The 18,430-nt window shown below is 48.6% G+C and overlaps 1 protein-coding gene across 12 annotated transcripts in view; it reads right to left on the bottom strand.

Annotated features, from left to right (window-relative positions):
- BMAL1 (basic helix-loop-helix ARNT like 1) overlaps positions 1–18,430 on the bottom strand; it is a 989,350-nt gene that overhangs the window by 734,971 nt on the left and 235,949 nt on the right. The window lies entirely within an intron of this gene.

Genomic DNA, 18,430 nt, shown 5'->3' on the forward strand with positions numbered 1-18,430 from the left:
ACACTAGAATGTCATCTATATAAACGACAACACAAACATCGATGAGTTCCCGAAGGACATCATTCATGAAGAATTGGAAGGCAGCAGGCGCATTGCACAAGCCGAAAGGCATTACCTGGTATTCGAATAATCCATATTTTGTACGGAAGGCTGTTTTCCATTCGTCGCCTTCTTTAACTCGTACCAGATGATAAGCCCCCCGGAGATCTAACTTGGTGTATATGCAAGCGTCCTTCACCTGGTCAAGGAGTTCAGGAATCAGAGGCAGAGGATAACGGTTTTTAACCGTTATCTGGTTCAATGCGCGGTAATCGATACAAGTTCTAAGGTCGCCTTCTTTTTTAGGCACGAAGAACAAAGCCGAGGATGCCGGGGACTTTGACGGGCGAATAAAACCATTGGCGAGGTATTGATCCAAATATTGTCTCAAATGCAGGTTCTCAGGTTCGGTAAGGGCATAAATCCTGCTACAAGGGGGTTGTGCACCGGGCACCAGATCGATTTGGCAATCAGACGATCGGTGAGGAGGTAACGTGTTGGCCTGTTCCTTTTGGAAGACGTCCTGAAAGTCCTGGTATTCCGGAGGTAATTGCATGGAGGCAGAGGTTACAGATGCTAGATTAATCTTCAGGTTTTCTGGGTAGCATGTTTGTGCACAATCCGGGAAGGTTATTCTCTTAGCTCGCCAATCAATTCGAGGATTATGTGTCTCTAACCAAGGAATTCCAAGAATAACCTGAAACTGTGGAGCCTTGATTACATCAAACACAACTGCCTCCCGATGGCCGTCAGGACCAATAAGAGTCACCCCAGTAGTGGAATGTGTTACCGGTCCAGAGGCAATTTCAGTTCCATCGACTGTGGTGATGACATCTTTGCTGGTTTTAGGACGGAGAGGGAGGTTAATCCTAGAGGCCAATTCACGATCCACATAGTTTCCAATAGCCCCACTATCGATGTATGCCTTTATTGCATGCAACCGCTTAGGCTTTTCTGGATCTACGAGAACCATTGGCACAATGAAATGCGAGGTCTGAGAGTTAGTTTTCAAGCTCGGCAAGCGGACCCCTACGCTTGTCGGGCTGAGTCGTTTCCCGAAACAGAGTCCTCATGGTTTTTATCAGCGGCTCCTACCGCTTTTCGGGGCGGTTTTGCCGGGCAATCTCGTAGAAAGTGTCCAGAGTTCCCACAATAAAGACATAATTTTAACTGCCGCCTCCTTTCACGTTCCTTTTGAGTTAAGGGTTCTTTAACCCCTCCAATTTGCATAGGCTCAGAGACATCAACTCCCTTGGGGTTAGCATGGGTCTTGACCAACACCCGGGTCTCAAACCTGGACCGATCTGTTTTTCTGTTTTGAAGTCTGTGATCCAATTTGACCACTAAGTCTATATATTCTGTGCATTCTTGGGGCGGATTTACAACTTGGGCCAAGACATCTTTAAGTTCTCCGCGTAGACCTCGATAAAATAACGTGACTCTTTTATCCTCTGGCCATCTCGTTTCCACAATTAGTCTATTAAAGGTTGCAATATAGGATAGGAGGTCCTGATTGCCCTGTCGCAGGGATAGAAGTTCGTCATCCAGAGCCTGCCCCTAAGAGTGTCGAGCAAATAACCTTTCCATGCTTGCTTGAAATCCTTGAAAATCACGGAGAATCGGGTCATCTTGAGTAACCAGTGGAACTGACCAATCGGCAGCGCAGCCGCTGAGATATGACAATACAAAGGCTACTTTGGTCTGATCATTAGGGAAGGCCCCAGGTCTGCATAGGAAGTGCAAACGACACTGATTCATGAATACGGCGAATCATTTGGGGTCCCCAGCAAAGCGTTCAGGTGGGGCCAGCGGCATGTTTCCAGGTAGATTAATCTGCACAGGGTTACTGGGAACCACAGGAGCGGGGTTCCCTCCGGAACAGGGTAGAGGAGTTTGTCCAGCTTGACCTTGCAAAAGCTGTCTGGCCAGGTCATCAGTTCTTTCCTTTGATATTATTAATTCCCTCTTGAGGGCATTAGTCTCTTGACGAGCGGCATGTACTTCGGCCCGTAATACCCCCAGTAATTGGGCCAACTGATCAGTCTCAGAAGTTTCCATAGCGCCCGGGTGGGAATTTGTAGGAAGGCTTCGCGTTCTGTAACGCTCACCTGACTCCCACAGGGGCGCTGGCCTGGTTCGCGCTGCTGTGTCCTCGTCTAAGGTGATGCGCAGGGTTCGGAAGACGGACTGGACCGGGCCCCAGATCTGGCTTGTCTGACTCGCAGAAGTATCCTTCTGTAGGTGAGAATATGGGGTTAACTGTCTGCGGGGTAATACAATCGGTCTCCCACTTACCCCTCTCACCTTCCCCAAAACCCTTCTGTGCTTCCCCGTAGCGTCTAACCTTAGGGTCTGGAAGGACGAGCTCTCCATCCTGCTTCTGATGCAGGGGCGCGTTGGTATCCAGTTACGTCACTGGATTTTCGGATGGGTGAGAACCAAACTTGCTTGGCTTCCAGGTAAGTTTTCTATAAGTGGTTCCCCTTGTGTCCATGCATTAATGTTCTAATGCTAGTGTCTTTTTCCCCATAGGGGCTGGGGTACGGAATGCCGGGGAACAGGCACCGACCCGAGGTGAGCGGTCAAATCCTTGTGGAAATCAGGTAAGTCTTTAATGAGTGTTTTGGTAATGTCTTTTCATTCACTCATTAACGCTGATGTCTTTTTCCTCTTAGGGGCCGGGGTCCGAAAATGCCTGGATGCGGCGCGGACCCGAAATGACAAGGGAATGACCCAACAGGTAAGTCTTGACATGGAGTTTTAGCTTCCCTTTTCCCTTCATTCTCTCACCTTTGTTCTTGTCTTTTTCTCCCTAGGCGCGGGGGCGCGACTGCGAATCCGGATGGTCGCTGCAGAACATGGAGGCGCCCTGTAAAGGTGAGTAGAATGCGGCGCTGCAGCGATTGATGCGATGTGCTTTTAAAAATAAATGTCTTCCTTTTCAGGATTGTCGGCGAAATGTCTCTGGGATGCAGATTTAGCAGGTGAGGCCTTTTCCTTCTTCTGTTTTCTTGTTCCCTTCCTTTGCAGGTGATTCAGGATGCTGGCAGGTGTGGCAGAAGTCAAGATGCAGGAGCAGACACGGTGAGCGTCCAGCTGCTAGATGCAGAACAAAGCGAAGCACGTGTGGCTGATCGGGTGTGGTTTAAATAGCCTTGGAAGAAGTTCCTAGAATGTGTCCTTCCTCCAATCAGGTATGTATCCTTCCCCGACCACGCCTGGGTGGTAAATGAGTCCCACAGGTAAAGTAGTTCCTTTCAGGCCTCAAGGAGGCCAGGGTTCTGCAGCATGGTCTGCATCAGGTAAGTGCACCCAAACACTTTCATAATGAGCCTGGCGCCTATGGCGCCAGGACTGACGTTTTCTATGAGCCTGGCGCCATAGGCGCCAGGACGCTGTCCAAAGGGCCCCTATAAGGGGTTGCTGGGACCTTCCCCGGGGACTTGATGTCCGCTTTCGGGGACGCAGGGCCTGAGCCGGCTTCCCGGGAGCGGGCATCGTGACAACTTTCTAATCTGGAGGGCTCTTGAAAGTAACGGTTTCTTGCCGGCAAGGTCAAGGGAACTTCCCTCCTCGCGATCCCCTTCTGTTTTACCGTCTTTCTTCCCTCGTTCAGCTGCCCCCTTGAAACTGCCGTTTCCTCGTGTGCTTTGCCTCGCTCAGAGTGTGCTTTCGTGCTCTACCTTTTATCCAGAAGCTTAGAAGTCAGGTGTGAGTGAAGGTCAGTAATTGCATGACCTCACCTGACCAATGTACTGGGACATGTCCAGTATACTGCTCAGGTTTAAGTCTGTTTTGGCCCAGAGTGGGCCGTCCGTGTGAAAGTGTTCGTGTAGTGAAAGGGGGAGGGTGGCATATAGGAGTCTGGGGGGGTCGAGTTCCTTCCTACGTATCGGATAGGATAGGATGGGATGGGGTAAAGGTGCTACAGGGAATACTGCATCTCGCCATCCAGCGTCCCACTCCCACTCCCACTCCCCGAAGATCCCTCAGCCAGGTGATCCTCCCGCAATTGTCCACCCCCAGGAACTGGATCCAAAAGCGATGGCTGTGTCCTGGCCACCTGGATGACAGATCCTCGGGGACTAGTGGGTGAGACACATTCGGGTTTCTTACAGAATAGATGGCACATACTGTTATCACAAATAAGACATGTGTCCACAACGGTGGCATATTATTTAACTATTTTCATCAAAGAAGTGTTGTAGCTTTGTCCCAATATTGTTTGGATACTCCAAAACTGGGTTAGATAGCTACCCTGCTTTGTTATTTGCAGACAATGCCATACTATTGTCTACCTCCCCTCTGGGACTTAGAATGGTATTGTTCATGAAAAAGTGCTGGGAGCTAAAATTGCTCTTGAAGATTGGTAAAACGAAGTTCTTTGGTCTTTAAGCCTAAGTTTGCCAAACAACATGACATGGAAAGTAGAGACTCAAGTCTCAAATAAGTTAAGTATTAGGACTACTTAGGGACCCGTTTCCATGAGAATCGGCATTGGACAACACAAATGAATACTCTTGAAAAATATAGCTGTGCAACTCATACTGTTTTTAACTGCCACGGTAGGGGGGCAGTAGGCACGGCATTGGAATTTCACAGGAAGCAAGGTATTACATCTGCTACCTTTACAGCAGAACTTTGGGGAGATGTTAATGTGAGTGGGCTGACCAAAGTAGAAAACACATTTTTTTTAAAATCGGTTATTGCTTCCCTAGTAGCCCCCAAGGCATTAATCCATTTGGTAACCGACTTGTGCCCTATTGATGTTACGATTTCTCTGAAGCCAATCTTGTAATAATTTGATTATGGCAAACTCCTGCTCTTGTAAAATTCCAGGATGAATTGATTCCTGTGATGAGTTTGGAAAGAGGCAAGAGCCTGCCATGGGTTGCACATGTAAAACAAATCATTTTTTTGATCTGGGTGAGCACGATTTGTGGTGGAGTCCTGTGAACATTACTAAAGCCACGACCAAATAAAAAGATAAGTACTAGTTATTTATAATAGGAAGATCATATAGGGAGCTTGTGGCAGCTTGAAATTGGGCCCTACCTACCTTAGGAGCAAACTGGATTTCGGATTTGCGGTATACCTTGATCATGTGAATCCTCCATTTGCACAAGCTGCATTTCTTGTATTTGGGATGGGTAGCCTTAGGTTGGCCTCTTTTGCCAAATCATGGGGCACTATTGGCTTGGGTTCTTGACCTCTGTGCAGTATAAATGGAGAGACTACTATTCATTTCATTTTCTTCTGCATGTGGCTTAAAGCTCTGAGAGCTTGTTATCTGAAGCCTATCCTAAGATCAGCTGGAATTCGTTTGGCGTTGGAGCTTTATAGACCAACCGAGGATTTGGACAATGTTTTTAGGGTGGCCAAATGTATACAACGGGCATGGTTTTTAAGACCGAAGGTGCAGTAGCAATCATGTTCATGGCCACCAGGGTCGATTTTTGAACCACCTTGTAGGCTATTGGCTACATTATACCCGAGAATAACTTTTGCTCCAAATGCTTCTGCTGTGGGGTTGCAAGTTTCCTCTCTCCATCTAGTGTGCGATAGTCTTTTATTGATTATGGCTATTGTATTTTATCAATTTGTTCTTAAATCAATATTTCTATATGTAGTGGAAGTACTCAACAACAATTGAGGTTTTTAGGAGAATTGTCAATTTTTGGGATCATGTTTTATCTCTTGTTCCTGTATTTGTTCCATGAATATTCCCCGTCAGGCTGGGAATCCTCGGTAAAAGAAATATCAGTTTGACTTTCATTTACAAACGGTATTTCTCCTTTAAACCAATCACTGCCCTCCGAGTCATACTGCCCCCATCCAATGACGGTCCTCTCCCTAAGCCCCTCCTCTGGCAGCTTTTTTCAGATTTGGTAAGCACGTAAAGTGGCAGCATGACCAAGAAGAGCCGCAGAGGGGATGGCGGGAGGGTTCGCATGTGAATCCCTGCCAGACCCATGCTGGAAAACAATAGTTACAGGTAAGTAACTTGTTCCTTCTCCAGGATGGGGTTTGACAAGCTCATGAATAACAAATACATAGCAGCCTTGCAGATATCCATCAGGGACACACCAGACAGGCAAGCCTTTGTCACAGTCGCTCTGTTGGAGTGGGCTCTCGGACGGCCGGGCAGCAGTCGGTTCACCAACTAATGACAATGCATGATGCAGCCGGAGAGCCACCTTGAAATGGAAGCCCATGGTTCACAGGACCAAAGCTCACAAACAGTTGTGAAGTTTTCCAGAAAATCTTTTGTGCGTGTCACGTAGAACTTCAAGGTACGTAAAAAAAAAACAGGTAACACCAAAGGCTTCTTGAGGTGGAATTCCGACGTAAACCTTGGGCATGAGGGAGGGGTGCGTCCGCAGCACCACCCTTGATTCATGGAAAGTCAGTTATGGTTGCTTGCAGGATAGGGCCTGGGTCTCACCCACCCTCCTGGCAGAGGTGAGGACCACATGGAAATCCATTGTCTACGAGAGGAACTTGAGAGGGGCCTGATGCATCGTCTCGGAGGGCGCCCCCATGAGCCTGGTCTGAACCACGTTGAGTTCCCACTCTGGGGCAGGAGCCTACACCGGCGGGAAAGATAAAAAAAGTCCTTTGAGGAACTCCTTGATGAGTCGGTGAGACCACAGTGAAGCTCTTTCTGGAGACCTGGTGTAGCGGGAGATAGCCACCAAATGCACCATGATAGAAGAGTGTGCCAGGCCGGCCTTGGTCAAGAAGAGCAAGTATGGAAGAATTTGCGGGGCTGTGACCCTCTGCAGGGTCATCTTCTGCGACCAGCACCATGTAGCGAACTGCTTCCACTTGTGACCGTAGCACTTCAAAGTCTACGATGCCGTGGCGAGGATCTCTCTGCAGTCCGCAGGCAACTCGTATCTCGAACTCTAAACTGCAGGAGTCAAGCCCTCTGGTTCACCGATCCTGGCCATACCGGGGCAATGAGTATCATCCTGCATTGGCACAGTCTAGTGTGTTGATGATGCGTAGCAGGAGAGGCAATAGAGAACGCGTAAAGGAACAGGCCTTCCCAGGCTCCTCGGTTGGTGGAATCTGTTGGCAAACTTCTGGCATTTGGAGTTCGCTGCTGTCACAAATAGATCGATCTGGGGCCTGCCCCACTTGACGAAGATGTGGTCCACCTGGTCCTGCCAAACTTCTCACTCGTGGCAGGAGCGCAACTCCCTATGGAGGAAGTCTCCGATGGTGTTCTAGACTCCCGCTAGGTGAAGAGGAACATCTCTTACCAGACGGCCCAGTGCCAAAAGTCCTGCACTTCCTTGGAGTGCTGGGGATCGAATGCCCCCGTTTCCTGATGTAGAACATCATGGTGGTGTTGTCCGTGAAGATCCTCACCACCTTGCCCTTCAGAGATGGAAGGAATGATTTGAGGGCACAGAACACTGCTCATAGCTCCAGGATGTCGATATGGAGATCCTGCTCCTCCGGCCACACAGGCTTCTGGCGTGCAGACATCCAGTGTGGGTTCCCCAGCCTTCCAGGGAAGCATCCGTGGTGACCATCTCCTGATATGGAGGGTTTTGGAACTCCTCGTCGAGCGGGATCTTGTCTGCATAACTTCCAGACACCTAGATCCAGCAAGCGTCCAGGAACTCCTGAAGAGGTTGCATCTGTAACCTGCAGAGCCAGATGAGGTAGATGCAGGACGGCATCATGCCAAGCAACGACTTGATGGTTCGCACCATGGCGGTCTTCATCGACAACAGCTGCTGCACCTTCCCTTGAATAGCTGCCACCCTCTCCTCTGAGGGCGACGGCAGGCAGGACACCGTATTGAGTCTGGCTCATAGGAACAGCACGTCTTGCGATTGTGTCAAGCAGGACTTTGGATAGTTGGAGAATCCCAGATCCGTCAGTAGCTGGACGGTCGCCTCAGTTTGTCCGACTGCCAACACTCGCGAGTGGGCCCGGGTGAGCCCATTATCGAGGTACGGGTATAACCCATAGACCTAGATGGGCCGCTACCGGTGCCAGGCACTTTATGAACACTGTGGGGGCCGACTTCAATCCGAAATTTAGGGTTTTGTATTGGTAGTGCTGGCCCTGCACTACAAAACGCAGACACTTTTGATGTGCCTTGAATTGGGGACGTGGAAATAGGCGTCCTCCAGGTTCAGCGACGTCAAGAAATCTACTTCTTACAGTTGGCCGAGCACGTGCAGCATAGTGACCATCCGGGACTTTTGGGACTTAAGTGTTTGTTGAGATGCCGCAGGTCTAGGATGCGTCTCCATCCCCCTGTCCTCTTTCTTACCAGCAAGTATCTGGAATAGACTCCGGCGCTCCGAAGCCATTGGGGAACTAGCTCTACCGTCCCTTTCTGCAGAATTGCCCGTACCTCTTCAAGAAGCAGAGGAGTGTGCTGCTCCTGACGGGTAACGTGAGGGATCCGCAGACACCTGCGTTGAAACTCCAGGGTGTGTCCCTGGGCGAGAGCATCCAGCACCCATCTGTCGTGGTGATATTCCACTCGCCAACGAACCTCGTCAGCGAGCCGCCCACCGGGGTGCAAGCATGGGGGCCTGACGTCCCAGCCGGTTCAGGCATGCTTCAGAGCCGGCATCCTGCCCTGCGTGCGACGGCGACGCTGTTCTCCGCTACTGTAGGCTTCGTGGGTCATGGATCTGGAAGGCTGATGGTACAAAGAGGAGAAATTTGTGGCCTTCATCCAGCCTTGTCCAGAAAGGTAGACACCGTTCCCCATCTGCCGGAACCCTGTGTTGGCATCGTCCAACGCCACTGCAATGGCACGATCCGACACAACTTCTCCCTCCTGGAAAAGCGATTGCCTCCATCCTGTTATCGTCTGGGAGGAATCCAGACTAGGACCGAGCTTGTACCACAGCTCCCCGTCGTACTGACTAGGCACGCCAGTGCGGTGGCCAACTTGATCGCGGACGCCACAGTGTAAATCACCTTCCTTCCCATGGCATCTAGCATCTTCCCCTCTCTGTCAAGGAGGGACCGAAGACGGGTTAGCCGACCGTTTCCTCGCGGCCGCTGACACCACCGAATCCGGCGTTGTTTGCAACCTCAGGCACCTGGGTGCGGAGATTCCTGCATCGAATACTCCTTCTCCAGTCTATCCCATTTGGCTGAAGCCGTGCAATAGTTCTTCATGAGGGCGAGGCCCTCATCCCATACGTTGTCCAGAAGGGGCACTGCCATGATTGTCTTCCTCCTAGACTTGCGCCCATGGTACAAGAAACCACCCTTCCTCGTTTCTTCGGGCGCAAACTGGAATAGCACGTAGGCTCTGGCGATCATAGAATGGAACGACCCCACCTAATCCGCTGGGGACGCCCTAGGTGGCGTATCCAAATGCAGAGACCCGTGCTCTGCTGCATCAATATCTTTGTCATTGTCCCTCTCAGTGTCTGGGTCCGCTGGGGGGCAGGGGGCCCGATGCGCATGTGGAAGCTGAAATGGGGGCATTGGATGATGCTTCCTTTCTTCGCTGGTGGTGTAACGCTTACCTGAACGCCACAGAAGCGTAATGATCCCCTAGCCTGTTGATCTGCTAAAATGAAGCTTTAGAAGCTTTCAAAGTCTTTTCCTAACCGGAAAGAAAGATAACAAAAATGGAGGTGCTGTAAGTGATGAGAATGGTGAAACCTACTAGAAATCTATGTCTGTCTTCCACCCAGAAAGTAAATCCCTTCTGTTTCTAGGAACCACACTCTCCTCACCTGTGTTTTGTGTTTAGGGACCTCTCCATCCTGCTATCACACAGGTGCGATTTGATATTGTGGCTTGAAGACTAGGATGCTGTTGAACTCAGGAAGACTCTGGAGGCAAGTGTCTTTAAATGTAAATGAGTCTCTTGACAGAGCCATTGAGAACAAACGGTTGTTTCTGAGGAATTAACGTTTTCTAAGTTGGAAAGAGCTCTCGTGATAACCAATTTAGTCTTTCTTTTTGCAGATTCATGGAGGAAAAATGCTTCAGCAGAAGAGTTTGAAGTTTAAAGGAAAAGAACATGAACACCTTTTCTTGTGGAAAGTTGGCGCGCTTGCTACAAATTAAGCGCGCAAAACATGAAGGGGTTTTCGGTATCCTGCAAAGGAGATTTGACTGAGGAATGGTTGCGCGCTTAATACGGAAGAGAAAACGCAGAATAGTGTAAGTTTGTCTTGTCTGAAACACTACAACCTTCTACTGTGAAGCGCGGTTAACAACTGTGAGGAAAAACTCTTGAGCTTCAGGTACGTATGCGCATAGAAATTATTTTCACTCTTAACTCTGTAATGTTCGTTCTTTAACTATGTACCTTTGTTTTGCAGGTCTTCGGAAAATGGAGAAAAAACCTCACAAGGTGCTGCGTGTTAGGGAGAATTCTCTCTTTAGGCTGAATTTCCTAACCTAGTGAGTCCCCCAGCAGCTTTGCTGGATTTCTGGAGTTTGTTTTTTTTCCTCCTGCCAAGAGTGACACTCTTTTTCTCCCACTCTTGGACATGATTTATGGTATTCCTTTGACTGGTAATGTGTTTTATGGGCTATGGGGTCCTTTACGCCATAGGGTCTCATGTGTTTTTACTATGTGTGTTACACAGCACCCTCCGTGCAGTAACACAGGGGTGTCATAATGACACCTCACCATAGACCCCATACCCTGGGACTGACTACTGTCTCCCAGGGCATGTAAAGTCACCATTGGCTCTACTAGTCCCAAATTATTAACAGAAACCATTACAAACCATCATATTGTGGACGTACTGGTCGGGGCAATTCGATTGCCCCGGGGTCTGTTAGTCGAGGGGGCACGTCTCAGTCCCCCCTGATCGAGTTTTGGCTGGTGGCAGTGGAAACTACTTTTTATATTCAACCGCGAATATTTCCCTATGGGATTTTCCCATTGTTCGAGGCTACCAACGTTAATTATAGCCTCGAACATACCGCCGGTTTATTTAATTAATATTAATTCTCCGGTTGGTATTTTTTGCCAAGACTCGATTCTAAAATGGCATTTGTGTTCTCTTCTGTGACTCCAACCCAAGTCGAGCCCTTTCTTCCACTTTTTGGCGGGCTTCTCCACAGAACCCTCCAAAAGTGGTGCCACTCTGTCTGGGTACCACAGGGGGTGTGGGAGGGGTTTAGGCACCATGGACTGAGTTACCTTGGTAACTCAAGTCACACTCTTGTGTGATTGGCCCAAGTGGTGAGCCGGCCGGCTCACCACTTAGCATGTTTGATTGACAGCTAGGCTGAGTGAATGGGGGTATGCTGCATAAAAGCAGGGCTTTGGGGACTGGAACTTCAGAAGTCGCCACAGGACCCGAGAATCCGACGAGGGAGAAGCTGAGCCGACCTACCAAGACGACACCACCGGTGGAGCCCTGCAGAACCGATTCACCACTTCCCGACGACAGAGAAGATCTCCCGGCTGGAGAGGCTTCTTCCCCTGACTGGTGGGCACAACCAGTTTACCTTTCTTTCTTCGCACCCCAGCCCGGTTTGTGGTTGAACTGCCCGTGCCAAGCACCCCGGCGGCCGGATAGCCACTCGCCACTGAACCGCGAATCAACGGACCGCTCCTTGTACCTGAGAAACTCTGCGGCTGGTTTCTTCCCTGGCAGTGCAACAGATTGCTGTCTTCCTCCACGACGAGATCCTCTCTTCCCCCGGACGAAGCACCGACTTGCATTTGCTGCCAGGAACAACTGCCCCCGCTGGAGGGTTCTCACCACTTTAAGGTACCGTGTCCGCCAGGCCTCCCTTTCTAAAGATTGCTACAAGCTAATAATAACTCCTTAACCTTCTGGACTAGGCTGGCCGCCTTGACCCTCTAACTGGTCCCTTTCTTTGATCCAACTCCTTTTTTAACCCTTACAAGACTTTTGTGCACTGCAACCGTGTGACCTTGGAGACATTTCGTTTCGATCCTCTTAAAGCGGATCCGGCCTACTGACTCTGAATTCACGGTTTTACTTTGCCTTCCTCTCTTGTTCTGTTCTTGTAAAAGTGTTGGGATCTGTTTCAATTTGTTCTCTGCTTTTCTCTCCCTTTTTAAAACGAACTATTAGAGTGCCATCTACGTTAAGTGCTCACCGCTGTCTGAAAATAAGTGGGGCTTTACTTAAGACTTGTCTAATATTCTTTTAAGGGAGTGTATATCTTTTAGTCACCGTGTTGCTGAATTGCTTACTATTAGTGCCTGTGTGTTTTTCTAGATGTGGTTTTAAATAAATAATTATATCTCTTTTACACCAAGCCCTGGTCAGTGTTTCCTTGTTCTAGTGTGTGCTCTTGACCTATTGTGAATACTCTGTATACTGCCTAACTCTTCTTGAGGGAAGTCTGACTGCTCAGCCACAGCTACCAAGTGAATTTGTGTGGTACAGACTGCTACCAAGTGGGTTTACTGCCAAACACCTGTAGTCTTAAATCTTTTGCAGTGGTCGCAGAGGGAACTGCACAGATTTCTGCCTAACACTGCGGTTGCGAACGAAGACTGATAACTGAAGAGGAACTGTGACGAAAGAAGATTCTTCTACTGAAGACTGCGGCGAAGGAAACTTTGGTCAGGTAATTCTTGTCTGTGGTCAATAGATATTCTGTAAGCTATTCAAAGTATTAATATTACTTTTCTTTGACCCACTGGATGGTCATTTTATGGGTATTGAAAAGCTATTGCATCCCTATGGATGTCTATGGTTATTTAATGTTGTGACTTGTGTGAATGCCATGTGTGCCAAGCTAACACCCACCTTAAACCTACTGATCTATACACTGAATCCCGCCTGAACTCCTGAATCAAGACTATGAACCTTGGATGTGATCATGACAGGCGGCTGATCAGGGTCTGGGGGACCATTGGAACCAGGCCTGGCGGCATCCTCTTCTGGACCTCCGACACCAATGTGTGAAGTGTCGACAGAATGTCCAGAGACACATCCCTCGGCTGAGCTGGCGGGATCGGAACACTAGGCCCTGCATCGCCATCCTCCTCTTCCACGTCCTCATGGATAGTGTGTAAGGACTCCAGGTGCTCAATCGTGGACAAGACCTCCATGGTTTGGGCCACGGCCTCCTCACCCTCCCCCTTTTCCCCATTTGTGGGGCTTGTACCAGGGCCTGAGCCGCCCCCCCCTTCTCGTGTGCCAGCAGACTTTGCCAAAGGCACTGCGATGGTGTTGCACCTGGGGGGGCTATAATAGTCTGTTCTTCGGGGGCTAGCCTTGCAGGGTCAGCTCCCTTAGCCGTCATTAGAGCAGCTGCCACCAACTCTATCATCGAGGAAGTCTTAGTCTGCACCGATTGGGTCCGCTTGGGCAGTTCAGCCTTCTCCTCTGTCCGTGGCAGCTCTGATTTCTCCTGCAGTTTAGCCAGGATAGATTTCCTTTTTGAGGAGGAGCTCGATTGCCGGCTGGTAATGGAGGCAGAGGGTGTCGTCGATTGCGCCCTATCCACCTTGGGACCGGCTTACGGGGTGACCCCGGTGGACTCAGAATTGCAGTTCTTGGCATGGTCTTGGGCCCCCGGAGGCATCCTCAAAGGATTTAGGAAACTGCTCATCAGACCGGCCAGTCCTGGGTGAGGCATGACCCTGCTCGGCGAAGGGGGCAGAGGCCTGCGCGTTAAGCCACGCCGCCAATCTACTGTGCCTGTCCTTCAACGTCTTCTTGGAGAACACCAGGCATATCTCACACTTCACCTCTTTATGGTCCAAGTGCAGGCAGTAGAGACATTGTAGGTGCTCGTCTTCCTGGAACACGTTCCGTAGCCCACACTTGGTGCAGGGCTTGAAGAGGGACCTTCCCTCCTTTTCCTCCATCATCATGGTCGGAGGGCGCGAAGGAGGCCCGATGGCCTTCTGGCAACTTTGACGATCTTCGCCCTTGAGGGGTGCTGAAATTCACCGAAAACGGATCCCCCGCTGTCGGTAGATGGAGAAAAGAGCACACAGGCTCTTTTGGAACAAAAATAGAACCTTTTTCCGTCAAACAAAAAAAGAACGTAGAAGTAGCTAGCAGAGCAAACTCGAGTACTCACAAAAATCTGAAAATGGCTGCCAGAGGAAGGGCTTAGGGAGAGGGTTGTCATTGGATGGGGGCAGTATGACCCAGAGGACCGTGATTATTTAAAGGAGAATTACAGTATGTAAGTGAAAGTGAAACAGTTTTTTCTTTTATCAAGGACTCGCAGCCTGGCAACAGGGAATATTCATGAGCACGTGAATCCATGCCAGACCCCATGCTGGAGAAAGGACTTTCCTTGACGGGGACGCGTTATCCTCCCTTGTCCCAGACAGCTAATGGTTTTAGTGGCTGCATGGGGATTGAACCAGACAACAATGGGAATGTTCAGAAAGAGGTTACTGGTATGGTTTCAGACCGTTTACTGTTGAGCCATTGTATGAAATCAAGGACCAATGGACTGTTCTGTCTCCTCCCAAGGAGGAACATATAGGGCGTGTGAGACTGGCCAGGAAAGGGAAAGCAGGAGAGAGGCAAGCAAGCCTGTGGAGCCAAGTCACAGAGGAGGGCCAGTCTTCCTTCAATAAATCAGTCCCGCGCAGACGGCATGGAGTGCGAAGCAACGAGAAAGCTTGCAGATCGCTGCTGCATGGAACTAGGCCTGGAGCTGGAGAAACTCGCTGGCGCTTAAGTCCCATTACAAACCGGCAGAAGAACTCAAGGTCATGCATTGACCCCGAAAACAGAAGAGAAGCCTGAACCGCACAACCGCCTTACCCGAGGAATGCCATTGTAGCATCAGGTATGCAGTGTGTTCAGGGAACTGGGAGGAGAGTGGACAGGCCCGGACATACCCCAAGCTGGGGTGTGAAGCTAATGAGTCCAAGAGGGGCTGAGGTACAAAACAACCCAAAAAGGGGTGAGAATCCATATAACCCAAGCTGGGGTGAGAATACAAATAGCCCAGGAGGGGCCGAGGCACCAGATAGCACAAAATGGGACAAGACCCTTTATACCCCAAGCCGGGGTGAGAAGGCAAAGAGCCCAAAAGGGGTTGAAAGACCAAAAGGCTCAAGTAGGGAGATATTTCTGGGGGAGCTGGAGAGACAACAAAGAGAAAGAGAGCGAGATACAGTCAGCCTTTCCAGGACTCCTGTTACGGAAAGAAAAGTACCCAAAGGGAGTTTCAAAACTGTAACTTTAAATAAAAAATGCCATACAATCAGCATTTATTACTTGCATACAATTTGGGGTAGGTTCGACAGGAAATAGTAAACATTTACTGTTAGTGCAGGTAGTCGGGTGGGATGCTGGACTTGGAGTTTATTTTACCAGGTGTGAAGGAGGTGTTTTTTCAAGGAGTGCCTTGATTTTTGTATGAATTACCTATATTTAGCATACTTAAAAGATGACGTTTAATGTTTGTGATTCGCAGAAAGACTGACACACAACTGCATATGGTGTTGGGAATCAGAAGAGAGGAGTTTAACCAAGAAAATGGCACCTCAGGTGTCAAGTGATGTTAGGTGTCATCATCACTATATATACACACATTAATTTACTAAATAAAGGTGGAAACAAATGATAAATGAAAACCAGGGTGAACCCCAGATCATCTGATTGGGTGCCTTCCCTCACAGTGGCACCGTATGTGGCCACAAGGCTATGTAATGCTCTGGAGAAGGTGATAAGATGCACGATGGGGGACAAATGCCCCAAGCCCAAGGTGGCAGAAACAAGAGCTGGACACAAAGATGAGTACTTTCATTATGAAAAATACAAAGAATGGCCGGTAAGGTGATGAGAGCATGAAGAGGATATCACAATACCGTTGTAGACCTCTCAAGACCTCTTTCAAAAATAATGGATTTGGTTGAATAGGCCAATAAAACAGGGGTTCCCGTGGATGCACACTGGCCAATTGGGCACAGACAGCATTTTTTCTCCAGGGGAAGCCTAATTGTGTGGAGGAGCTGTTTACTAAAGATTGATGCCATATTTAGAGACCTAGCTTCATATGAGGTTGAGGACATCTGTAGTGATTTCCAGCGACCAGAGAGCTTGCTGTGTAACCAGAGCCTGATGTAACCCTTACTTCCAATCGACCTGGGGGTATGGAAAACAACAACCCCTACCCAGAGGCCGGTGAGATCTACTAGTCTCAAGAAGACTAGTATTTTGAGCCATCCCATAATGTGATGTGACCTTGCTGGGCTGTGAACCGCCAATACCATGGAACCTCAAGCCAGTCTGTGGTGCATAGTCTTTCGAAGTCCGATTCCGTCCGAAACATAGAAAAGAATCCGACCGGCGATATTCGTTCTTCACCTGACTGCTGCAAAAAGGTGCCAAATCCACAAAGCTCAGAGTACCTGTGAAGAAACCTTTGCGAGAAGCCTTCTCGGACGACTGCTGCTGCAAGTTTCCATCCAGTGTCCAGTTCTTTCTTCTCCAGACCAAGAATCCAGGGACCAGGTCCTGTGCTGCTGCATCCTGAAGGCATCCATTGCAAATCTCTTCTTTTCTCCTAAAGTACTGTGTTGGCTTGGGTAATACTTAGCTTAAGTCTTGTGTGAATTCTGTTGGGGTGAGTGGGTGATGTGTGGTTGGGCGTTTGCCCATGCCACTTGCCAGGCCTAATGCTGGAAACGCTTATAGGGAGCCTTCTGAACACGTCTAACTAACTCTGAAGCGAATACTAACTTGTTTAAGAAGATATCCTCTGGAACTCTTGACTTTCCTGCAACTGAAACCTAGCTCATCCTGCCTACAGCTGGCTTCTAGACCACTAGGGCCCCTCTTCTGCCTAGGAGAGCTCATACAATAGACTAGAGAAGAAATGGATAAGAAAAGGCTTCTGTCTGGTAAAGTATAGCAAGTGTAAAAGTACTTACTTGTAAATGAGTTAGTGTTGTAACTGAATCTCTGCAAAAGAAAAGTTACAAAGTGTCTAAAAGTTATAAGTTACTTTTTAAAAGACAAACCAGCAACTCAAAGGTATGTAAATTGCTTTACTTGTGTTATACATTCTAAAAAGTAATAAGTGTTGGTACTGTTTTATCATTGCTTAACTGAAAATGTGTCAATGTATTTTAATAGGGCTTACCTACCTTGGAATACCATTGTGTTCTTCTTAAAATGTACCATAGGGTGTTGCTTTCCCTGATCTGCTTTATACAGACCTAGAACAGTCTAGAAGTTAATAATTGCATTTGAGTTGCTTGAAGCCCATCTTAAAAGTATATTGTCCCCTACTTATCATGAATAACTGCTTCTCATCTAAACTTGTAAAACTGGGTTATGCCTCCCTTGAAACTGCTTGGAGCATTTCCAAAATAGTCATAGGGTCCATTACTTACCTTGAAATACAATGGGTCTTATTTAAAGTGTAATTAGGTTTTGGTGTCCTTGAATTGCTTAGTGCATTCAGAAATAGTTATTGCGTGTTCATACTTGCCATTGAGTAGCTCAAGGCCCCTCCAGAAAGTATTGGATTTGATTTACTAGCACTGAACTGAGTTCTTAAAAGTAATGTTGCAAGGAGTATACTTGTAACAGGGTTGGTTTATTATGCGATTTCATAACTGATTGCCAAAGTGATGTGTGGGGCCAGGTCTCACATCTAGCTCCAGCCTAGACAGATGTCCCCAGTCAGCTTTCCCTCTTGGTGCACTGTGCGCCTAGGTTTATGCTCCTTCCTTCTTCTCCTGTTTTGTTATTGGATCAAATAAGAACAGCAGATGCGTTTTCCCCACAGGTGTACACTGAGACCAGAAGAGATATCAGAAATGCTGGACTCTCCTCCCACACGCAGGCATTCAAAGGGCTGGACACGAGAGAACAGTGCATCATCCTTCCAACCCCTAACCATGCTAGCCACCCTTCTCCTTCTGCTACTCACTTATGAACTAGGAGGCAGCTGGGCTAGAGGAGTACAAGGAAGTTGGGGTATGGTTTTTCTACACTTCTAATGCCACGCCTGCTTCCCAGGCTCACTGCTTTCAGCAGAAGAGACACAGAAAGCCACAGCATCCCTGCTGTCTCCCTACCTTACCCGCTTCCCCAATCTCACTGTGATACACCAGACAACTCTGCGTGTCTGCACTGTGCGGCCTCCCAGACTGTGTGGTGTATAAGCAAGCAGGGGGCAGAGCAAAAGAATCTCGTGCCACTTTCTCCTGCTACCCATGTGCGGATGTCACATGGGCAGCAGGAGAAAGCACGCCATCCCAAATATAGGATTTGGCACAAAGTTGAAAGGCAAAAAGGAATATATGCCCTAAACTTGTCACATCCCATATATTCTCAATATAATTAGCCTTTGTTCCACCTGAGGACGGTAAAAACCCACTAGCGTGCAAAAATAAAAACACTCTGTTTAGAATATGGCACAGAGGCGTCTTACTTTCAAATCTAACCATGGGGAGTGTAAC

This window comes from Ambystoma mexicanum, chromosome 11, assembly GCF_040938575.1.
Source record: "Ambystoma mexicanum isolate Mex_15411 chromosome 11, UKY_AmexF1_1, whole genome shotgun sequence".
Classification (NCBI taxonomy): domain Eukaryota; kingdom Metazoa; phylum Chordata; class Amphibia; order Caudata; family Ambystomatidae; genus Ambystoma; species Ambystoma mexicanum.